Source organism: Crinia signifera, chromosome 2 (assembly GCF_055691185.1).
Source record: "Crinia signifera chromosome 2, ASM5569118v1, whole genome shotgun sequence".
Classification (NCBI taxonomy): domain Eukaryota; kingdom Metazoa; phylum Chordata; class Amphibia; order Anura; family Myobatrachidae; genus Crinia; species Crinia signifera.
In genome coordinates this window covers 301457365-301479536 of record NC_139218.1, presented here as the reverse complement: position 1 = coordinate 301479536, position 22172 = coordinate 301457365, and positions in this window count along the sequence as shown.

Here is a 22172-nt window from a genome sequence, read left to right as displayed (position 1 = left end):
AATAAACAAATTTTTCTTGTGAGACCGTAAGATTGACCAAGTTAATCCATGCTGCATTATCTGGGCCTTCTTTCGCCATCCAGGTTCTCGCTATGAGCAGTTTAGCCAAGGCACGCACACATGTTGACTATATACATTTTGTCATATTTGTTTTATCTGCCATCTACGTTTATCCCCAGTAAACAGCTTTTTGGCCCGAGAGACCCCCTGGGGATCCCTGTTTTACACAGCAGTTGAATCACCCTCATCCAAAATGTCTTAAGGACTGCACAATCCCATAACAGGTGCCATAGTGTACCTATCCCGCTCAAGCATTTCGGACATAGCAGTGAGGGGTTACCCCCCATTTTTGCCAACCTTGGTGCAGATAGATAGCACCTATGGAGAACAAACAGTTGTACCTGCTGTACTTTTATTGAATTAGTTGCTTGTGATACTGTTGTCAGGGCCTGGTTCCACTCAGTTTCTATTATTATTCCCACCTCTGCTGACCATTTTATTCTAAGTTCCTGCAGCCTGTCATCATACATTTCTTCCACTACCAAATTATACAGTCTAGACACCACCTTCTTTCCCCCCCACCCCCTAACATTAAAGCTTTTTTAATCTGAGATATTGAAAATTTAGGTAAGTCACTCTTGAATTGGACCTCCAGGGCACTCCTCAATTGTAAGAATCTAAAGAAATATGTCTGTGGAAGCAGAAATTCTTCTTCCAACTGCATAAAGGATTTTAGACCGTTGACGTCATATAGTTGACTGATAGTACTAATCCCATATTTTCCCGATGTCCCTTCTGGTTGTAATGTCTCTAGTTATTTAAAAAGTTTATAATCAGATAGTGGATGATCTATTTCTATATCACTCTAAGGCTAGGGGTATTGTTATTTTAGTGTCCAAATCTATTCCTATAGAAATATTGTCTTCCCAAGTAAACCCAAAAGGAAGGTACTTAATACTCTCATTAAACATTTGTAACACTACCTACAATTTATGTTCAATAAAAATCAGGGTACTTGTTTCCTAGCACGGCCACAACGATCATGATGGGCATCGTGAGGAAAAATCGGGGGCATCGCGGCCATCGCAAGCACTAAAAAATTGGGTGCGATGGTCGCGACGCGATGCCCGCGATTTCCCCATAGGGAACAATGTTAAATGCCTCAATTTAGCCGCGATGCCCCCGATTTCCCATAGGAAACAATGTTAAATGGGTCAATTTACCCAAATCATCATAGGGAACAATGTTAAATGGGCCATAAACTCCCCAAAACACCCCTGAACAGTGAAATGTCCCCCCAAAGGTATTTTACGCCACCCCACGATCAACGCGAACCCGATTCGTGGCGAGCGCAGCGAGCCCGCGAAGGGCGGCGGTACGCGTCCTTCAACCTTTTCATACCCCCACTATCCACGTCGGCGTGGAGTTGAGAATAGAATAGTGTGGCGAGCACAGCGAGCCACCGATCCCGAAGCGTGGCGAGCGCAGCGAGCCCCGCGAGGGGACGTGGATACCTGTGAAGCCCGCGAAGGGACGCGTTTACCTGTGAAGGTATCCGCGTCCCCTCACCACGCTTCGGGCTCGGTGGCTCGCTGCGCTCGCCACACTATTCTATTCTCAACTCCACGCCGACGTGGATAGTGGGGGTATGAAAAGGTCGGAGGACGCGTACCGCCGCCCCTTGCGGGCTCGCTGCGCTCGCCACGCTTCGGGTTAGCGTTGATCGTGGGGTGGCGTAAAGTACTTTTGGGGGGACATTTCACTGTTCGGGGGTGTTTTTGGGGCTTCCTGGCCCATTTACCATTGTTCCCTATGATGACTTGGTGAAATTGAGGTATTTAACATTGTTCCCTATGAGAAATCGGAGGCATCGCGGGTACATTGAGCCATTTAACATTGTTTCCTATGGGGAAATCGTGGGCATCGCGTCTGGACCATTTAAGGCTTTTTTAGCCGCATACGACGCGACCGACGCGATTTTTACTTTTTTTAATGCATTTCAATGGGAAAATCGGGGGCATCGCGTCGGTCGCGTCGTATACCACTAAAAATGACACCCGATGCCCGCGATTGTGGCCGTGCTAGGAAACAAGTACCAAAATCAGAAATAGTCACTTTTACATGTACCTCCAAGTGGCAAATTCAAATGCCCACCCAACTGTGATGCCTTGTTAGACATGTCGTATAGATTATTAATGAATGTGTATAGCTTGCTTCATTAGCAGCTCAGTTTGCGTGAAGGTTTGCCAGATATATCTTTATTTTTAGTTTTAAGGTTTTTTATTTGTTTTGTATACTGGAAAAATAAAATAGTAGTACAAAGGTTTGAATGCGTACAGTGAAAACAACAAATGTAAAACTGATTTGTGGTTCAATAATGCATGGCAACACATCAGCAATGCTTGGAACAGTGTCTTGAAACTGGATTGTAAAATAACACAAGTTATTCAGATATTTGGTCCTCTAAGAGGGCAAAATGTAGTTTATATCACAAAAACTAAGAGACAGAGAGGTGATAATCATTAAACAATGAAACAATAATATAGACATTGACAGGGGAGAGTGGGGGGGGGAGCTAAGAGGAGAGGAAGGGATATAAGGATTACATGTCAGGGATCATCAGCGGCTAGATGACATAAATTATTCAGCTAGTAATAAAGTTAACATGGTTGTGTAAGGAGTGTATGGTGCAATACGGTAGATCCATAGCATCTTGTGCTCATACTTCTCATTGCATGTACTTTTTGTATATAATCACATGAACTTGAACCTAGGTGGATTCCAGATAGGGAAGAGTAGTTTTGTTTTATGGTAACGCTGTTGCAAAAGTAGAGTCATTATAGTTGAAAGTATTTTCTTAGGGAAATAAATATTGGAGTGGGTGGTGTTAAATGTAATCAATGTTTCTTAATAAGTCATTGATTTTCAGCTGAAGGTAATGGTCTACTAGATTGTAAGCTCCTCAGAGCAGGGCTCTCTTTCCTCCTGTTGTCAAAGCCCACTTCTCTTCACATGTCACTCACAGCTCTCCCATACTCAAACACTCAGTAACCATCTTTGTCCGCATACTCATGCCCATCATTGGCCACAAGCCTCTAGTGGTATGTTGATTGAATCCTCACTAATTATATTTAAGCTGTAATGTATATTGAACTCTGGCGCTCTTTACCTGTACTCAATTTTTGTTATTTATTCAATGTAATACTGTTTTGTCTCTCTGCACTGTTCCTTTGTACGGCACTGCAAAACACTTATAAATAAAATAATAATAACAATAATAATAATAATAATAATAATAATAATAATAATAATAATAATAATAATAATAATAATAATGATAATAATAAGTCTAGTGTTGCTACAAAGGCATATCATTTGAGTCGGAAATTAGAAGGAGAAAGGTACAATCCGATTGTAAGAGACCGCTTATCAAAATAAAGTAGTTGGACTAATTTTGATTTTAATTTGGGGCAGTGGGTACAATCCAATGTATTAGAATGAGTTTCTTAGCTAATGTGAGAATATTTATAAGAAGAGGTATGTTACTTGAAAAAGGGTGTGGTATGACACACCGACAGTCGGGATTCTGACAGTCATTACTCAGACGTCGGAATCCCGACTGCACAGCGTGGGGAGCGCAATGAAGACCCTTGCGGGCTCACTGCGCTCGCCACTCTGCGGGCACGGTGGCAAGCTGCGCTTGCCACATATTTTTTTATCCCTCTATGGGGGCCGTGGACCCCCACGAGGGAGCAGTCAGGATTCTGACGTCGGAGGAATGACTGTCGGAATCCCTACTGTCGGTGAACCGTCCGGCACCCCTTGAAAAATTAGGGGGGATATGCCAGTTTGGGAAATTCAAGCATATGGGGGCAAGAGGGTCTAGAGGAAAATAAGTTTTGAATAAAGTATTGATATAATGAACAGTCTTGCACCAGAACTTCAATATTTTTGAACAAGCCCAGAAGCAATGTAAGAACTTGGCTTTCCACATCTTGCATTTGCAACATTCACCCGTGGCTTCTGGGGACAAGTGTTTATTCTGTGGATGACTTACATATTTTATTTGTATATATAATAACATAAAATCTGAATATAAAATGTTCAATTCCCTCTATGATAAACTAGTGCTAGAATAAAATGTAACACTTTGTGTGCTGGAAAGTCCTTGTATATGATAATATTTTATTTGTTATTTTTCTAAAACAACAAGAGAAAGTAAAAAAGAAGTTTGACACCCAATTGCAGATATATTATTGATAAGAATTTAAGCATTCTGCTTTCCTTGAAATAAAAACCATGATTATGTTAAGCAGAACTGTGTAATCTCACTTTCTCTGTATAGTGGTGATAAATGTTGGCCTGATAAGGAGCTGAATTGATGTGATTTAAGATGCCTTGTGTTAACTGAAATTCTGCCCACAGGCTTTACTATAGCATTTGGTAGCTTACAGCCTTTTACACATAAAGAAAAGGTGACCTTGAAAGTTAGTTAAATTAAGTTAGTAAAATAAAAAAAGGAACACATATGCACACACAGACACAAATACAGACACACACTAAATGAATACACAATTATTAAAACTTGTAATTAACATCCAATGCTTTCTTTTTCTTTTCTTTTTTTTTATATATTTTTCCTGCCTAACATGTTTAGACATATTTCTGTTTCTGTGATATTCTTCACTCTGTCATTTTTAGAAAAAAAAACTGGCAAGCAAAATTTGTGCAAAATCAGTAATAAAAAGAACAAATAAATGGCTTTTTGGGATATAAAATGTATACAGACAATTGCATTGATTTATGAGCCCAGATGCTAGTGTCGCTGGGGGTAATGTTCTGGTGGGAGCAGAGAGGCAATCAGGTGTGTTCTTTGCTGAGGTTATGTACAATAAAACACACAATTTCACCCACATGGAAACTGAGTTTAATTTTTATGGAATAAAGTTATATTGGGCTAGATGTATCAAGCTTCAAAAAGTGATACAGTTGGGAGTGATAAACAGCCAGCCAATCAGCTCCTACCTATCATTTTAAAACCCAGCCTGTAACATGGCAGGTAGGAGATGATTGGCTGGCTGTTTATCACTCTCCATGTTATCATTTTTTGAAGCTTGATACATCTGGCCCTTAGTGAGATAAAATGCTACTGTATATTGACTAGGTGTTGGTTATGCTGGCAATTGTAAACCAATGGACAATGCCAGTAGATTATGCCCTGATTTCTAGGTAGAAGCTGCAGTGTTCACTCTAGCGTTTACTGTTGCAACAATAATCTGCAAAATCTACTTTCAGCCTTCCATTGATGTACTAATCTACATTTTCTGAAGGTAGAAGATCTTATACACCCTCTTTATGTGTCTCTACATGCTGACACTGGCAGATCAATTGAACCTGAACTATGGTATAGTTTATCCATCCGAACTTGTCTTCTGTGGAAGCAGGAATGCACATGAGAATATAGTAGGTGCCAATGACTTATCTGTGACACTCCCATAGCAAACAAGCAAGATGGACTTTTTTAGAGGTGCGTTACGTGCGTACACCCAGAGCAATAAGATCGCTGGCAATATATTACTAGCAATATATTGTTCGGCAATCATGTTGCTCAGTGTCCCTTTTTCATCAGCGACCATCTCTGGGAGAAGAGGCAGGGGAAGTCACTGGTCGGAGGAGCATGCTCCTCTGGCCAGTGACCATTAGGGGGCTGAAAACGGGAGCGCGCACTCGGCAATTTATCGCTGGTGCACACTCCAATTGCTGGCAATATGGTCGCTCAGCGACCATATTGCCAGTGATTTTTTGCCTGTGTGTACGCACCTTTACAGTCACTTCAGGGCATCAGTCATCACCCAGGAATGCATATCACTTTGCTGCTCCATTCTGGTGTAGACAACCAGGGCCTGATTAAAGGACCCAGGTGCCCTAGGCCAGTGGTTCTCAACCTCAGTCCTTAGTACCCCCAACAGTCACATTTCCCAGGTCTCCACACAGAATTGCAAGTAAAATAATTAGCTTCACCTGTGGACCTTTTAAAATGTGTCAGTGAGTAATGAGTGCACATGTGCACCTGCTGAATGACCTGGAAAACATGAACTGTAGGGGGTACTTGAGGTTGAGAACCACTGCCCTAGGCTAACACACATGTAGCTCCCCTTGCAATGCTGCTAAACACACGACTATGGTTGTTCAGGAACTAACCATTCATTAGGACTTAATTTTACTACAGCCCAGTCCTGACACCCTAGGCTGCAGCCTAATCAGCCTTTTGGTTAATCAGGCACTGAATGCAACATTCTTTTTTACAAGTAAATTACAGGGGACAGTGGGCTCTTGATATATGTGAATTCGGGACTTTGTGGTTCTCCATGAATTATCATGCTGTGATCAGTGCACATATAATTCATAAAAATACCATTTATATAAAATTCTAATGACCTCATTACACAAAGTTTGTTCTTAGATCTCACAATTGCATGCGATGTTGATTTATGCTAGTGGCATATTTATAATATTTATAATGCGTGCAGTGCACAAGGGCCACTAAGTCTCAAGATCCCACACTGCACATGCTGCACCCATTTTTCTATTCCTTTCACTCCAGCGACGAGGGCTGAGTTCAGCGATGGCAGAAATCGCAAGGAAAACGTCCTCCACGTAATTTTTTATGGAAAGCTACACATGTACAGTGGGACTTTACAGCTCTGCACAGCGGTCAACAGCAGCAGCAATGCAGAAATTGACAGATAAACTGCGCTATTTTTCTAGAGATATGTTCATGCCCAGTAGGGTCTGAAAGCTCTAGTGATCAACCTCTACAGCACTGCACTATTACTAGCAGGGGTTTGGGTCGTTTGGTCTACAGCATGTTGGTCGACAAGCATTAGGTCGACACCGTTAGATCGACATGGGTTTAGGTCAACATGAGTCTAGGTGGACATGGGTTTAGGTCGACTGGTCAATAGGTCAACACAAGCATTAGGTTGACAGTGTCTAGGTCAACACTCAAAAGGTCAACATGGGGTTTTTCACTGTTTTACCCGAATGTCGACACAGTTCACATGGACAAAGTTTCCAGTGCACTGCATCCCCTCGCTTAGCTTGCGATGCTTCGGCCACTGTACCCTAGTGGATGGTAGGGCATGAAATACCGCCAGTCGGCACATGTCGGCTCAAAAAACAGTGAAAAACCCCATGTCAACCTTTTGACTGTCGTCCTAGACACTGTTGACCTAATGCTTGTGTCGACCTAATGACTTGTGGACCTAAACTCATGTCGACCTAGACCCATGTCGACCTTGACCCATGTTGACCTAGAACCATGTCGACCCAACGGTGTCAACCCAACGCTTGTCGACCAACATGCTGTAGACCCAATGACCGTATCCCACCAGCAGAGGGTAGGGAGCCCGGAGGAAGGAGGGTGCACGTGGGCCTGCTCCTCTCTTAAAACACCCCTGATTTATGTAGTGTTGTAATGACTGTGTTAAAAATTTCTACCACAATCAAATATTTATCATTACAATTTTACACAAATTTTAGTAATAATGTCTCAAATTAAGTAATGTTAACACATGTGAAACTATTTACATCTCTGTCAGTAGGCAAACAGGAGAACATTTTATTTCAGTTTTTTCTTACTTTTCAGAAATTCAAATGAAACATCTGCCATAATTACCCTGTCATTGTCTTTTGCACAGAATTACGCACACAGTTGGGATAGATTTTATAGGTCACTACTAAATAACTGATTACTTCTCTATGATAACTAGTCACTGGCACATAATGTAAACAATCATTTTGATAAAATGACAGGTAAACACATGCTCATGTTATAGATCTGGCATATAATTGCTTTTAATATGATTGTATGACTTCCAAAGTTATGACTACATTTTATCTCTTCATCCCTTTTTATACATGTCCCACAACTAAAGTGATCCAAACACTGCGAAGATTTTACAATCAGAATGCAAACTGTTTACAATGAAATTTGTAGAGAATTATGTTATTTAATTTGTGGTAATTCCCGAACTGAATTTTAATGAGCTGACAGATGGTACAAACTCAACAAAATCCTTTTATAAACTAAGTGCGTGTATAAAAACTCTGGATGCAAACCTTAATTAAATTGCAATCATGTACTATAGCTTGGGGATATTTGTTTTGCTTACAGGGCTAGATTCTTTCCATTTTATTTTAGATGTACAACCATTTATTTCAATGTGATTATGTATGAATATGTTTCATCCATACTTAATCAAAATAATTTGTTTTATTTAATATAAAATTGTAATTAGTATGTAACCTAAACCATATTACATTTGGACCACCAATTGAAGGTCACACACGCAAAGTGCAAAATGCCCTCTCTGCGCTTCAAATTATACTTTTATTTTTAGAAATATTTAAATGAGGGCAATTGTGTGAATTAAATAAAATAGCTACAGTTAAAGTAGTACTTACAGTAGTCATATCTCATCTGCGGTTCAAAAATCAGACATTGGGGCAAACGTTTTAAGCCTGGTGAAGTGATAAACTGGATGGTGATAATGCAGCAGACATTTGGCTCCTAAATGTCATGTTACAAGCTGGGCTTGTAAAATGACAGTTTGGTGCTGATTGGCTGCTGGGTTATTACTGTCCACTTTATCAATTCTTGACTTTACACATTTTGACTATGTTTGAAACATGTCAGGCAGGTGCTGATTGGCTGGCTGTTTATCAATCTTCATTTTATCACTTTTGAAGCTTACGGAATCTGGCTCTTTGGCTGGGTATAATCCTAAAGATGTGTCTGTCCTAAGCAGGTAATGTATGGAAGCATAGGACAATCAGCCATGTGCTCCCAAATGCTTCCATACATTTCCCATGCTGGAAAACAGACAATGGTCGTGCAGACAAAATCTTATTTAACAAATGTTATTCTCTGTTTTCCAGCTTTTGGGAGCACATAGTTGATAGTCATGTACTCTCATAGATTTTTATTCCCACCAGACATACTGGACTGATAAAAGCGCCTGGGACTAACTTACGCCACTGCAGTGAGTGTAAGGATATTGCTGACAGGAGTGAGCAGCACTTAAGTGACAGCTTTGGGCAGAGATGTGGGGTACCACTCTGATACTGCAAGACTGTTTGCCCGGGAGACAAGTAGCATGAGGCTGAAGAGCAGTAGTGTGTGAGGAGCTGCTTGACACAGACTGCTCAGTGAGACTGAAAAGGAGAGGCACAGAGAGGCATCTCTGAAATTGGTACCATGATCCACAGGGTAAGATGCATTAAAAGGGGGAGGGGAGCCAGTAGCTACTAGGTAAGCAGAGAGCCACACTGTTGCTGAAAGCGGCCAGAATTTTCTGACAAAACATACAGTGATGGCAGTGATTGAAGCAGCAGCAGCCAGTATCCCAACAGAAAAGAGCTTGTGCGACTTTCACATCAATCTCCATTAGCCAAGGGAGGAATTTATGATTTTTCTAAATGTGTGACAGCCAGCCATAAACAGAGCCAGCTGCAGCCAGTCAGAGTTTTAGGTTTCTGAACTTACAGTACAGTAGTCTAGAGCAGAAGCACAGCTTATTTGATACCGGGAGTTGTACAGGTACATTGGAAACACTGTTTTTCTCTTGAGAGATAGAGGCAGTAACCTCTTTTTAAGCAAACACCTTCTTGGAGCCCATACTCAGCAGACAGAGTCAGAAGGCCTGATTCAGCTCTGTTCGCTAGGCTGAGTATATTTGCAGCCTAGTGAGCAGGTAAATGCTGCCTGCTGCCTGCTGCCCCACCAAACACTCACCCCCTCCACCCGCCATGCCAATCCCTACCTTCACATGCAGCTGCACTGGCTGAAAATCATTTGATAGTCTCTCACCCTCAAATGATTTTCCCACCATTCATAATGAAGTGTCAGCCTGGACTGACTTTTCATTTCAATACTGTCCTCTGTGTCCGGGTGGGAATTGACATACCTGTATATGCAGGGGAACATCCAGCATTTCTTTGGGAGTTCCCATAAAATGCTTGGCATTCCCATGCTTCCATCCTTTGCCCAACCCTTCCCTCTCTTCATTGAACGAACAATTGTGAAACTCGCTGTAGGCATTCTCACAATGAGTTTGCACATGCTCATTTTTGCATGTGCGCAGACCCACACCATGGCCGGGTACCTGAATTTGGCCCACTATGAGCGGGTCTGAATCACCCCGAGAGTGTGCAGTACACTTACATTGTCATGTTATAATAAGTGTACTGGTGTGAGAGTACAGAAAATCAACTCATGCTATCAGGCGATACTCATGACACATGTGAGCTGACTGACATGGGTTGGATCACCCCATTGGAATTGTCAAAACTCACTGTGGGTGTGACTGTAAAGGAAAGAAAAAACTGGTTAGGTGAAAATCGTCATTGGCACATGGCCACAGCCACCCAAACTTCAACTACTCGCACTCTCGCACGAAGGCGCTTGGGGACAGGACACACACAGAGCAAATCTTACTTTGGCTATTCTTGTCACCTTGCTAGAGTATCCCTGCACCCAGGTGAAGGGGAAAAGAAACACAACAGCGTCTCTACAAAACTACAGTATGCCAGCGTAACTAGGACTAACCAACAATCTGTCCCTACTACAACACAATAATAAACTAGGCTGAAACAACAATTCTAACAGACTGAACTAACAGATAACTACTCAATTGATGAAAATACAGCAACAAGAAATAACATTTCCAAATTGCACAGATGTGTGTGTATGTGAAGTCGATTCCCTACGATGTAATGCATGTGCTAATGTCAGTGTGAAAAACCTTTAATGCAGGCACAATGCCAGGGTAGACAGCCATCTATTCTGGTTAAAGGGGTGTCCGAATATCACCTTTGTACCACCCACAAATTTCTATAGATGATTACACAGAGGAAACAACTGTTGCTTTTACCCTACTCAATCCTAGATCCAGGAAAAGCTGCCATAAAGCCCACTGTTCCTGGGACCAGGACCCTTTGGGAGTGCTTGTTTACCCTTATCAGATTAAGCCACAGGTCTAAAGAAGAACTCTGGCCTTGAGAGGCCTAAAATGGCTGAAAGGTCAGAAGGGACTAAAATGGCTGACAGATCAGAAAGGCCTAAAATGGCTGGGCACAGACCTGGAGCCTGTACTGGGGCACAACCCTGGAACCTGAAAGGAGGCACAGGCCTCAAGCCTGAAAGGCAGCACAGGCTGGGGGTCTGAAAAGGAGACAAAGGCCTCAAGCCTGAAAGGCAGCACAGGCCAGGGGCCTGAAGGGAGGCACATGCCTAAAGCCTGAAAGGTCACACATGCTAGGGGCCTGATAAAGGGGAACAGGCCTGAGCAGAACTACCGTGGCACAGGCCAGAAGGGCCTGACTTATACCTCATGGGCCTAGCGCCCAAACAACCGGTGGTCTAGGGATGGTTAGAGGTAGTTTGTTGTGGTCTAAGGCCAACCCATATAATTGGGAGTGGGAAAAGCAGGGAGCTTCGTTTTCCTCTCCGTTCCTCAGCTGAGAAGTAATCTTCAGTCTTCTTTGTTGTCTCGCCGGCCACTGCTGTCCTCAAGGCTCAAGACTCTGATGCTGTCTTCTTGGCTCAGAACTCAGAGTGCATGCTTTTTTTTAAAATCAAAATAGCAATACATTGTTCATTCTAAATAATATACCAGATCACTATTATAATGCATAGTGACTTGGGTTCTGCAGAGGTCTGCAGAGGTCCCTATTCATCTGCCATTGCCAAGGGAGTCAAGAGGGTGTAGATCACTGATCAGGAAGACTGAGGCCAACTACAGCTGAACAGGAGCAGGTACCCACTAACATCCCATCGTGCTGCGTTCCCTTTACATTCTCACCATAGTCAGGGCCGGTGCAAGGCACCGGAGCGCCCCAGGCGAGTCAGGGTGGGGGCGCCCCGGTGCCCGGGGGGTGGGTGGTATCTGTATTATAAAACTGGCGGCGTCGGCATCCCTGCAGTGCTGGAGCGGGCAGGGGTGTCCGTGCCGCGGGGGTACCTGTGGCGATGTCACTGTGTATAAAGCTACTGTCGGCGGCGGCGGCGGGGTCCCTGCAGTGAATAGAGAATAACTAGTGCTATGCAGCGGCGTGGGAAGCGCTTCTGATTTTGAAAACACTTGCCGCACGCTGATTGGCTGAATCTCTATTCTCTATTCACTGCAGGGACCCCGCCGCCGCCAGCAGCAGCTTTATACACAGTGACAGCACCGCAGGTACCCCTGCGGCACTGACACCCCTGCCCGCTCCAGCACCTGCCCGCTCCAGCACTGCAGGGACGCCGACGCCGCCAGCTATATGCACATGCTGGGGGTGAGGGGTGAACTGATGCCCTCCAGGTGCCGGCGCCCTAGGCAAATGCCTAGAGTTGCCTAGTGGTGGCACCTGCCCTGACCATAGTAATCTACTATATGCAACGACAATGTGGCTGGGACACATTTTTAGGAGCCAGCGTTCATAATATGTCTTTCTAAGTGGGACATTGCATCTTTTTAGTAATAGTCTCTGGTTCGAACAGCTGCTGCCTCGATGAGGCTTGCTATAGTTGTACATCTACTGAAGCAATCAGAAGACAAAACTTAGATTTTTTTGCAATAATAATAGTAATAATTTTTTTATTTATACAACACTTTTTTTCTAGCAGGACTCAAAATCACTTTACAGGCAAATGAACAAAATGAAACACATTTTACAAAGGATTTTCTATTACAGCAAGTGGAAAACCCACACAAAACACCCTAAGAGCACAATGAGCATAATGTTAGGTTGGTGCAGTCCTTTTGGGTAATAAAGTCCATGGCCTATATATGCCACACATGACAGGTTCTAGGTGAGGCAGCCATTTTAGGATTACTCTGGATGTCATAGGTCCTGTATTACACAAAGTGTGGTGGTTGCAGTGTCGTAACGCTCATAGTAGAGTCCTCACACAGGGCCTTATTCTAGTTCATTCTTTCTGACAAAATCCTTCTTAGATGGACAAAACCATGTGCACTGCAGGTGGGGCAGATGTAACATGTGCAGAGAGGATTAGATTTGGGTGAGTTATTATTTTTCTGTGCAGGGTAAATACTGGCTGCTTTATTTTTACACTGCAATATAGATCTCACTTTGAAGTAAAACCCCACCCAAATCTAATTATCTCTGCACAAGTAACATCTGCCCCACCTGCAGTGCATATGGTTTTGTCCATCTAAGAAGGAACTTGTCAGAAAGAATGAACTAGAATAACCCCCACAGTCCGGCCCATGTTTCTTTTATCCCATCCATGAGCATAACAGGTGAGGCAGCCATAGTAGGCGAGCTACACAGGGGGTTTGCACATGTGCAGATTAGTGCATACCCATTCACAAACCTCCCACCGTCAGAAATGGGACAAATTGAGACAGGTATAAACAGCTCTGAATCGGCCCCATTGTTTTTGCAATTATCGTACATGGCAAATACTGTGTGTAGTCACCAGGCATTGTAGCCTAGTTCAGAGGATAATGCTAGTAACTGATTGAACACTTAAATTGCAGCAAACAATATAATTATACTATAACTTTAAGCCAGTTTCTTCTATTATCTATAATTCAGAAACGTTCCCTACTGTATATTTATATAGAAATAGGGATTTTAAAATTGTGTATGCGCAAAGTTCGCGCCAGACTTCAAGCATTTGGTTTTCCGTTATTCCTCTTCTCCCTGTCACGTTGAGATCATTCATACAATACCTAAAGGTGTGAACACACGGGAGCAATATTGTGTGAAATCGCTGGGAATATGGTCGCTGAGCGACCATATTGCCAGTGATTTGGAGCACAGGTGGCGATAAATCGCCAGCTGCGCGCTCCCGTGTGCACTGCCTAATGGTCGCTGGTCGCAGGAGCATGCTCCTGCGACCAGCGGCTTTCCCCGCGATAGCTGTGCCGGGAGGTCAGCGCCGGGGAGATCAGCGTTGATCTCCCCAGCCCTGTGTGGCTGCTCCCTCCCTCCTCCATTCAAAGTGACAGCAGCAGCGTCTGCTGCTGCTGCACTCCCCCTCCGCCCCGTAGCAGTGTCTCCTTTTCATCGCTGATGAAAAGGAGACACTGAGCAATATGATTGCTGGGGATATATTGCTAGCAATATATCCCCAGCAATCATATTTCCCCGTGTGTACACAGCATCAGTTTCCTTCTAGGTCACTAAGCTATATAGTAGTGAAAACGCCTTCAAAACTCATTCAGTAGTTTTTTGCATGATGCCAGAAGACAATTAACAAAATTATAACTTTATATATGTAGATTATAATGTATTTTTTATCCAAACAATTGCACTGCATCACAAAATTGGGGGAAATTTACTAAGCCAAATACGGCTAAAAAAAATCGTATTTGAATATGGCACATTTGTATTTACAAATACGAATGTATACGCCATCGGTAAATATGAATAGTAATCACCATTCAAAAGAATGGTGATTCCTAATTTACTTACCACTAATTAGCGGTAAACGGCCACTAATTGCTGGCCAAATACGACATGAAAATACACTTCATTTTCCTGGCGTATTTGGCAGTGTGTAAAAAAAGAATAAATCAATAATTAAAAAACAGTGTGGGGTCCCCCCCCCCAACCACAGCACCAGGCTTCAGCCTGGGCAGGTAAGTTCTGGAGGGAGGGACCCCTTCATTGGGGGGTCCCCGCTCCAGCAGGACTTCTGCCCAGGCTGACTGGTCAGTAGGGATGAATGCTTTGACCGGGGGGGGGGACTTGTATAAAAAGTGTCCCCCTGGCTGTGGCATTACCCTGCTGACTGGTTAGGCCTGGTTTTCAAAATACGGGGGACCCCTACTCATTTTGTGCCCTGTATTTTTGGAACCAGGACCGTCCCTGGGGCTGGTTGGTTAGGCCTGGTTATCAAAATACGGGGGACCCCTACTCATTTTGTGCCCTGTATTATTGGAACCAGGACCGTCCCTGGGGCCTAGTGCTGGTTGTAAATAATCAGTGAAACCTTAGTCAAATTGTTTCCTGATTTTTTACAACCAGGACCGGCTCTTAGAGTGAACGAAGCCATTGAAGCTAATACATATTCCTATTTTAAAATACGAATTTGTACTTAAAAATACTAATTTGTATCGGCTACAATACGAATGGATACGACATCAGAAAATACGAATCAATCAAATATGACTGATTAGTAAATTTTCCACTGGAATACTAATTTGCATATGGCCAAAACAGCCGTATGCAGTTGTATCCATTTTTATTAAGAATACGAATATGATTCTACTATTGTAAAGCACAACGGAATCTGCTGTGCTATATAAGAAATGGTAAATACATAAATAAATTATTGTATTTGTATTCTTAGTAAATTTCCCCATTGTCTTTTATTTAATTAACAGTTTATTATATAGCGCAGCAAATTCTGTTGCGCTTTACAAATGGAAACAACAGTGATCAAACAAGACTAGGTGATAACAGACAGTCATAGAGGTAGGAAGGCTCACATGCTTACAGCCTATAGGGAAAGAGGGATTATTACACAAGGACAGGTACTATTGCATAATGGTCCACCAGATTGCAAAGGTTCTCGGTGGCCTGTATGATATGGTCGTACAGCAGTTTGTGCCTGGATTCAGAAAGAAGTTAAATGAAAAAAGAGAAAATGTGAGGATAGGTTTTAAATGTGCAATCAGGATGTCATTGGGTAGGACAGTTTATGAAGGTTATGTGCTGTTGTGGAACATAAGCTTGTCTGAAGAAGAGAGTTTTCAGGCAATGCTTGAATGTTTAGAGGTTAGATGCGAGTTTCGTTGTGCACGGGAGGGAGCCCAAAGAAAGCCCTATTGTTAATGGGAGCGAATAATGAGTGTTGAAGACGGATGTAAATCTTGTGAAGAGAGAAGAGGTAGCGTTGGGTGATATTTTGACACTAGGGAAAAAATGTACATTGGTGTAGTTAGGTTTGGCTTGTGTGTGAGTAAAAGTATTTTATATTGAATACAGCACATTTTTTAAACTTTGTGAATTAAGCATATTATCACTGTTAAAACATAAAAATAAAATCTATATAAAGCACATTCCAGTCATTCACCTTTTAAGAGATATAGGTCCAAATGTAATAGGATGAGAGTTTCAGAAAGTGAGAGATTTTGGGAGAGTTGTCCCCTTTTTTTAAAACGACAATCATTTACACCTCAAAACCAGGTTGATATTGCCACGTAATTGATTGGTGCTTTCAAAAAATGAGAAAACTCTCCCAAAATCTCTCCCTTTCAGAAACTCTCACCCTATTACATTTGGCCCATACTGTTTATACTGAATGCTGTATAGTACAAATAAAAGATTATCTGTTTCTGCCTTTACAGAAACTTTTTACGCTGTACTACATAAACTGCTTAGTGTACAACTGTGCTATTAAATAAAAAAAAATGTTAATTTAATTGAGCTGAGTGAACTTATGATCTTTTATTCAAAGGCCACTGATAGGCCATGCTATTATACAAATACTGTCTTAATGATTTAAAGAACAAAATGAATACCTGGAATTAAAATAAAATATTGACCTGTTCTTTGGCCTTTACTAAAGACTATTGTTGATTTGACATAGACCATACAACAATATATATTTATATTTGGAATAGTGACACAATCTAGCATAATTATATATCATTAATTGATCCTTCTTTTGTGATTCAATATAGTATATTTCCACCTTGTTTTACTTTACGTTACAGTACAGTATGTTTAAAATGCTACTTTTCCTTTGGTGGACAGTTCGGGCACCCGCGATATGCCACTAATGGTTTAGATCCGTCAGATTGAACCTGCAGCAGGTACAATCTGTAGGGTCTGACCCGATGTGCACGGGACCACACATCTGGTTGGTAGGGATTTTAAACACATCCGATTTGGGACAATTTCTCTGCCCGATCTGTAGTAATCGGCCCAAATCGGACAAGTGTATGGGCACCTTTAAGGTATGCATATCTGGATTGTGTATAACTAACACCCTATGGTAATATGGTACCTATTTTTAAGAGTACTACTCTGTCAGTTGTTAATATCCAGATTACCCATATAGGGTAAGTAAAGCAAGACATTGGTTCCCCCAGCACACTGAATGGTATTAGTAACCAATCTTGAACACTACATGATAATAGAATTCAAAGATATTGGTTACATATACCTGTGCAGGTGTATGATATGCCCCCCAGCCACGCCAAGGCTTCTCTGTATATTGGGGGTCCCTAGCTCTATATCTAGGTGCAGGGTGCGGCACCCCAAAAATTATCATAAGCTAGGAAGCCCAGTGCGGCACGCCAGTGAGATACTATAGTGTTAATAAAAATTAGTGATAGGAAGCCGAAGCTATATATATATATATATATATATATATATATATATATATATATATATATATATGTATATATATATATATATATATATATATATGCAATAAGATCGCACTCCATACAAAAAATATTCAACCGCTGGGGTGACGTCCAGAACTTTCCTTACAAGAAACAAAGTCCATGTATATAAAGACCAAAAAGACACACTCTCCAGGCTGTTTGATGCAAAATAAAAAGCTGTGTATTTGTATTCACATAAACATCAAATGTAAAAAGAAGGGTACTCAACGTTAGCGTTTCAGTCCATAAAGGACCTTCCTCAGGAGTTAGGCAACAAGGGCATCCATTTGGGGTGAAGCACAGCGTGGACCACACAGCAGGTTCCTATATATATATATACAGAGAAAATCAGAGTGCGCTAAGGTGGAATACACGACTTTCCTTTTTTATATAATAAAATACAAATATTTAATAAAAATAGCCTTCAATAAGGCTTAACGAAGATACAAAGTTACACGGTCATTTTACAGAGTCATTTCACAAAATGTACAATAATCCAATACAATGGCAGGCCTGCCATTAGCGCACTCTGATTTTCTCTGTATTTCTATCTGTTCTGGGTCCTGGCTAACAGGGGATCCCCAGAGGTGCTGCTTTCCGTTATTAGGGTGCAGTTTCAGGTACCTTATGCCTTTCTTATATATATATATGTGAGTCCGGCAGCCCCAACTAAAGTATATACCAGAATTAGTGGCGCGATAGGAGAGTCTGTTCCCCATATATATATATATATATATATATATATATATATATATATATATATATATATATATATATATATATATATAGCGAGAGAGAGAGAGATAAAGTAAAAAATGAAATGTAATTAAAATGAGAGAGATAGTGTTAGTGAGGGAAAAGTGTGAAAACGTATTATTCCTACCTTGTTCTCCATAAATAATTTCAAGCATACACCAGCATTGGTATTGGATTATATGTTTTTTTTTATATTGTTGCTACTTTTAACTCATGTTATATAGACACTGCCCTTTGTGTGTGGAAATAAATATTTTTTACATTTTTTACCACCAAGAAGGTAATCATTATTTTAATATCCACCCGAGCGCCTTACATCCAGATTTCCCATTCTTATGTATCACTTATATCTCAGCCTATGTGCACAAAAATTGCAAGTTGATCAAATCAAATAAAGTGCTTTCAGGAGAGACTGACTCTCTACGTCTCTCGGATAATCTCAAGACAGACGTAAATGGATACATACGTGATCAGGGATGCGAAAAGTGGCTACGAGAATGAGAAGGATTTGTTATGATGGAATGATCACTTAATACAATATAGGGTCAATAAATCTCAACAAAATATTGTACCAGGCTGTACAATATTGATGTAGTACAATTATTCAAAAACATTGAATATATATGCCATTCCTCTTAAATGTTTCACAATGTTTATCACATACAGCATTATCTCTTGCTTTATCTGTTGTTTTGTACCTTTATGTCCTTTAGTTCCTTTATGTCTCTCATTCGTTCTGCACCAACTACTGTATACCTGACTTTGTTGTTCTTTGTATATGTGTCATTGTCTATTACCATTGAAACAACAAATATAAACATTTAAAGTTTTTAAATCCAATTGTTATAACCATGACACTAGAAAATCAATACACAATTTGATTTACGGTATAAAATGAAAACAATGATTCATGCTACATACAGTATGTACATGTATATGTTAAAAATGACTGTGGTCACTAAGGTCACAATCAGTCACTTGGATCAATGTTTACACACTTTGGTATCAAAATCAACTTTTTTGCTGACTGTGGCACACCTTCTTATAGAATTCAGCTATATTTTGATGGTATGCCTGAAGCAATAGTTTCTTTGACATTGTAAATCTTCAGCTCTTATTGATTTTTTTATTGAGTGATTATGGTAAAAGAGTAACTGTTAGTTATACATCAACAGGATTTATTAGCTTAGCCTTTTGTCACAGACCTACAATATTAGGAAATATACTGCAAAAGAAGAAAAAGGATTCCTACAAGGGGCACTCAAGACTAGTTGGCATTGCTGTTTAGCAACAAATGCACCTCCTATATGTAAAATATTGAACTTGTGATGATGTCACAATATAGGGATTGTCTAGTGGCTAAGTGTTTGGATTGTGCAGATTCTCTTGTTCAATTGAATATCAATGGAAAAGTAAGGATCAAATGAAATGAAAATAAAATATTGTCATTTTTTAATTATAACAATTTTTCTAAAATTTAAGTAAAATCTGCATTTCTATCTCTACTGTATGGCCCTTATGCTGGTTCAATCGCAAAGGCAAATTCCTTCTCCAATGGACAAAACCATGTGCACTGCAGGAGGGGCAGGTGTAACTTGTACAGAGAATTCAATTTCGGTGGGGTTTTTCTTCAAGCTGATATCTATAGTGCAGTGTAAAAATAAAGCAGTTAGTATTTTCCCTGCACAGAAACAAAATGACTCACCAAAATCTAATTCTCTCTGTGCAAATTACATCTGCCCCACCTGCAGTGCACATGGTTTTGTCCATTGGAGAAGGAATTTGCCTTTGCGAGTGAACCAGAATAGGGGCCTGTGTCTCTTATTACTAGCATGTACAAGTATACTGTATATCAAGTGTAATCATCTAGTTATACTCATATTTAAGCTAAGCACTCAAACAATGAGCTAATATTAAAATATTAATACCATTGAAATATATTTGGTTAGTTTTAAACCAGAGATCACTCTAAAAATATTTCATTCATATCACTTATCATTTGTTGCAATAACATAGTCTCTGAGGGCATCTTTTTATGCTTGTTTTATTAAATGTCAGAAGGGGTAATGATAAAGGCTTCTGTTGAAGTTCATGTAGTGAAGTTAAGCTAACACATCTTACCTTCAAAAAACATCTTCAAAAGTATTTTGTTAAATGATTTACAGTCTCATGCAATTTTAAACCAGGGAGTGCACTAATGGGTTTTTCTGATGAATCCCAGAGGAGATATTCTATGTGGAAATAAAAGTACAGAGAAGCACTTAAGACCAATAGATGTGAGTTAGGAGATTTATAAAACTTACAAGACACACTGAAATGTTCAACATTGTTGTATTCATTTCCAAATATTATATATTATGTAGTATTGAACAACAATAGTACAGACATAATAAACTATAATTGCAATGTACATACACACATATTTATTTATTTACAGTTTCTTATATAGAGCAGCAGATTCCGTTGCGCTTTACAATAGTAGACCGTGATAAGACAAACTGGGTAACAACAGACAGACTTGGAGGTAGGAGGGCCCTGATGCAAGCTTACAATCTATAGGGATATAGGGGGGAAACATAAGGACAGGCACCAGTAATAGCATAGCAGTTACAAGTCCAGAAGGGAAGCTATATAATACATAAGTGCCTCGGAGGGTTACGCATGTAGAACTTAAATATGATAGGCTTGCCTGAAGAGGTGAGTTTTCAGGGAACGCTTGAAAGTTTGGAGACTGGTGGAGAGTCTTAATGTGCGTGGAAGGGCATGCCATAGGATGGGAGCAGCCCGATAAAAGTCCTGTAATAATGAATGGGAGCTAATGATCCGTGCCGAAGAGAGACGCAGATCTTGTGTAGAGCGTAGTGGTCGAGATAGGAGATATTTTGTGATAAGTGCAGAGATATATGCTGGTGCAGTATGGTTAATAGCTTTATAAGCAAGTAGAAGTGTTTTATATTGAATACGGTAATATACAGGCAACCAATGGAGGGACTGGCAGAGCGGATCAGCAGACGATGAGCGTCTTGCAAGGAAGATCAGCCTAGCAGCAGCATTTAAAATTGATTGCAGTGGTGAGAGTCTGTTCTTGGGAAGACCAGTTAGGAGACTATTGCAATAATCAATGCGGGATATAATGAGTGCATGGATAAGAGATTTGGTAGTGTCTTGTGTGAGATAGGGTCGTATTTTGGATATGTTTTTTAGATGCATGTAACATGATTTGGAGACAGATTGAATGTGGGGAAGGGTAGATTATCGAGTTGTCAACAGCGATGGAGATGTCAGGATGGTAACTGTTCTTAGTTGGCGGGAATATAAGTAATTCCGTTTTGGAAATATTGAGTTTGAGTTGGCGACAAGACATCCAAGATGAGATGGCAGAGAGACAATCAGAAACTCGACCCAAAACCACTGGTGACAACTCTGGGGTTGATAGATAGATTTGAGTATCATCAGCATACAAGTGATACTGAAATCCGAAAGAGCTTATTAGTTTGCCAAGAGAGGAGGTATAGATTGAGAAGAGCAGAGGACCTAAGACTGAACCTTGCGGAACTCCGACTGACAGAGGTAATGAAGAGGAAGTAGAGTTAGAGAAGCGAACACTGAAAGAGCGATCAGATAGGTAAGATGTGAACCAGGAAAGGGCTGTATCATTAAGACCTAGAGAGTGTAGTGTTTGTAAGAGAAGAGAGTGATCGACGGTGTCAAATGCAGCAGAAAGATCAAGAAGAATAAGCAGTGAGTAATGGCCTTTAGACTTAGCCGTTACCAGATCATTCACCACTTTAGTCAGTGCTGTCTCAGTGGAGTGTTAAGAGCGAAAACCTGACTGAAGTGGGTCTAATAGGGTGTTAGAGTTAAGAAAGTTTGTGAGGCGAGAGTAGACAAGTCTCTCCAGTAGCTTGGAGAGGCATGGGAGCTGAGATATAGGACGATAGTTAGAGAGAGAGTTAGGGTCAGAATTCTGTTTTTTTAGAATAGGAGTTATCACTGCATGTTTGA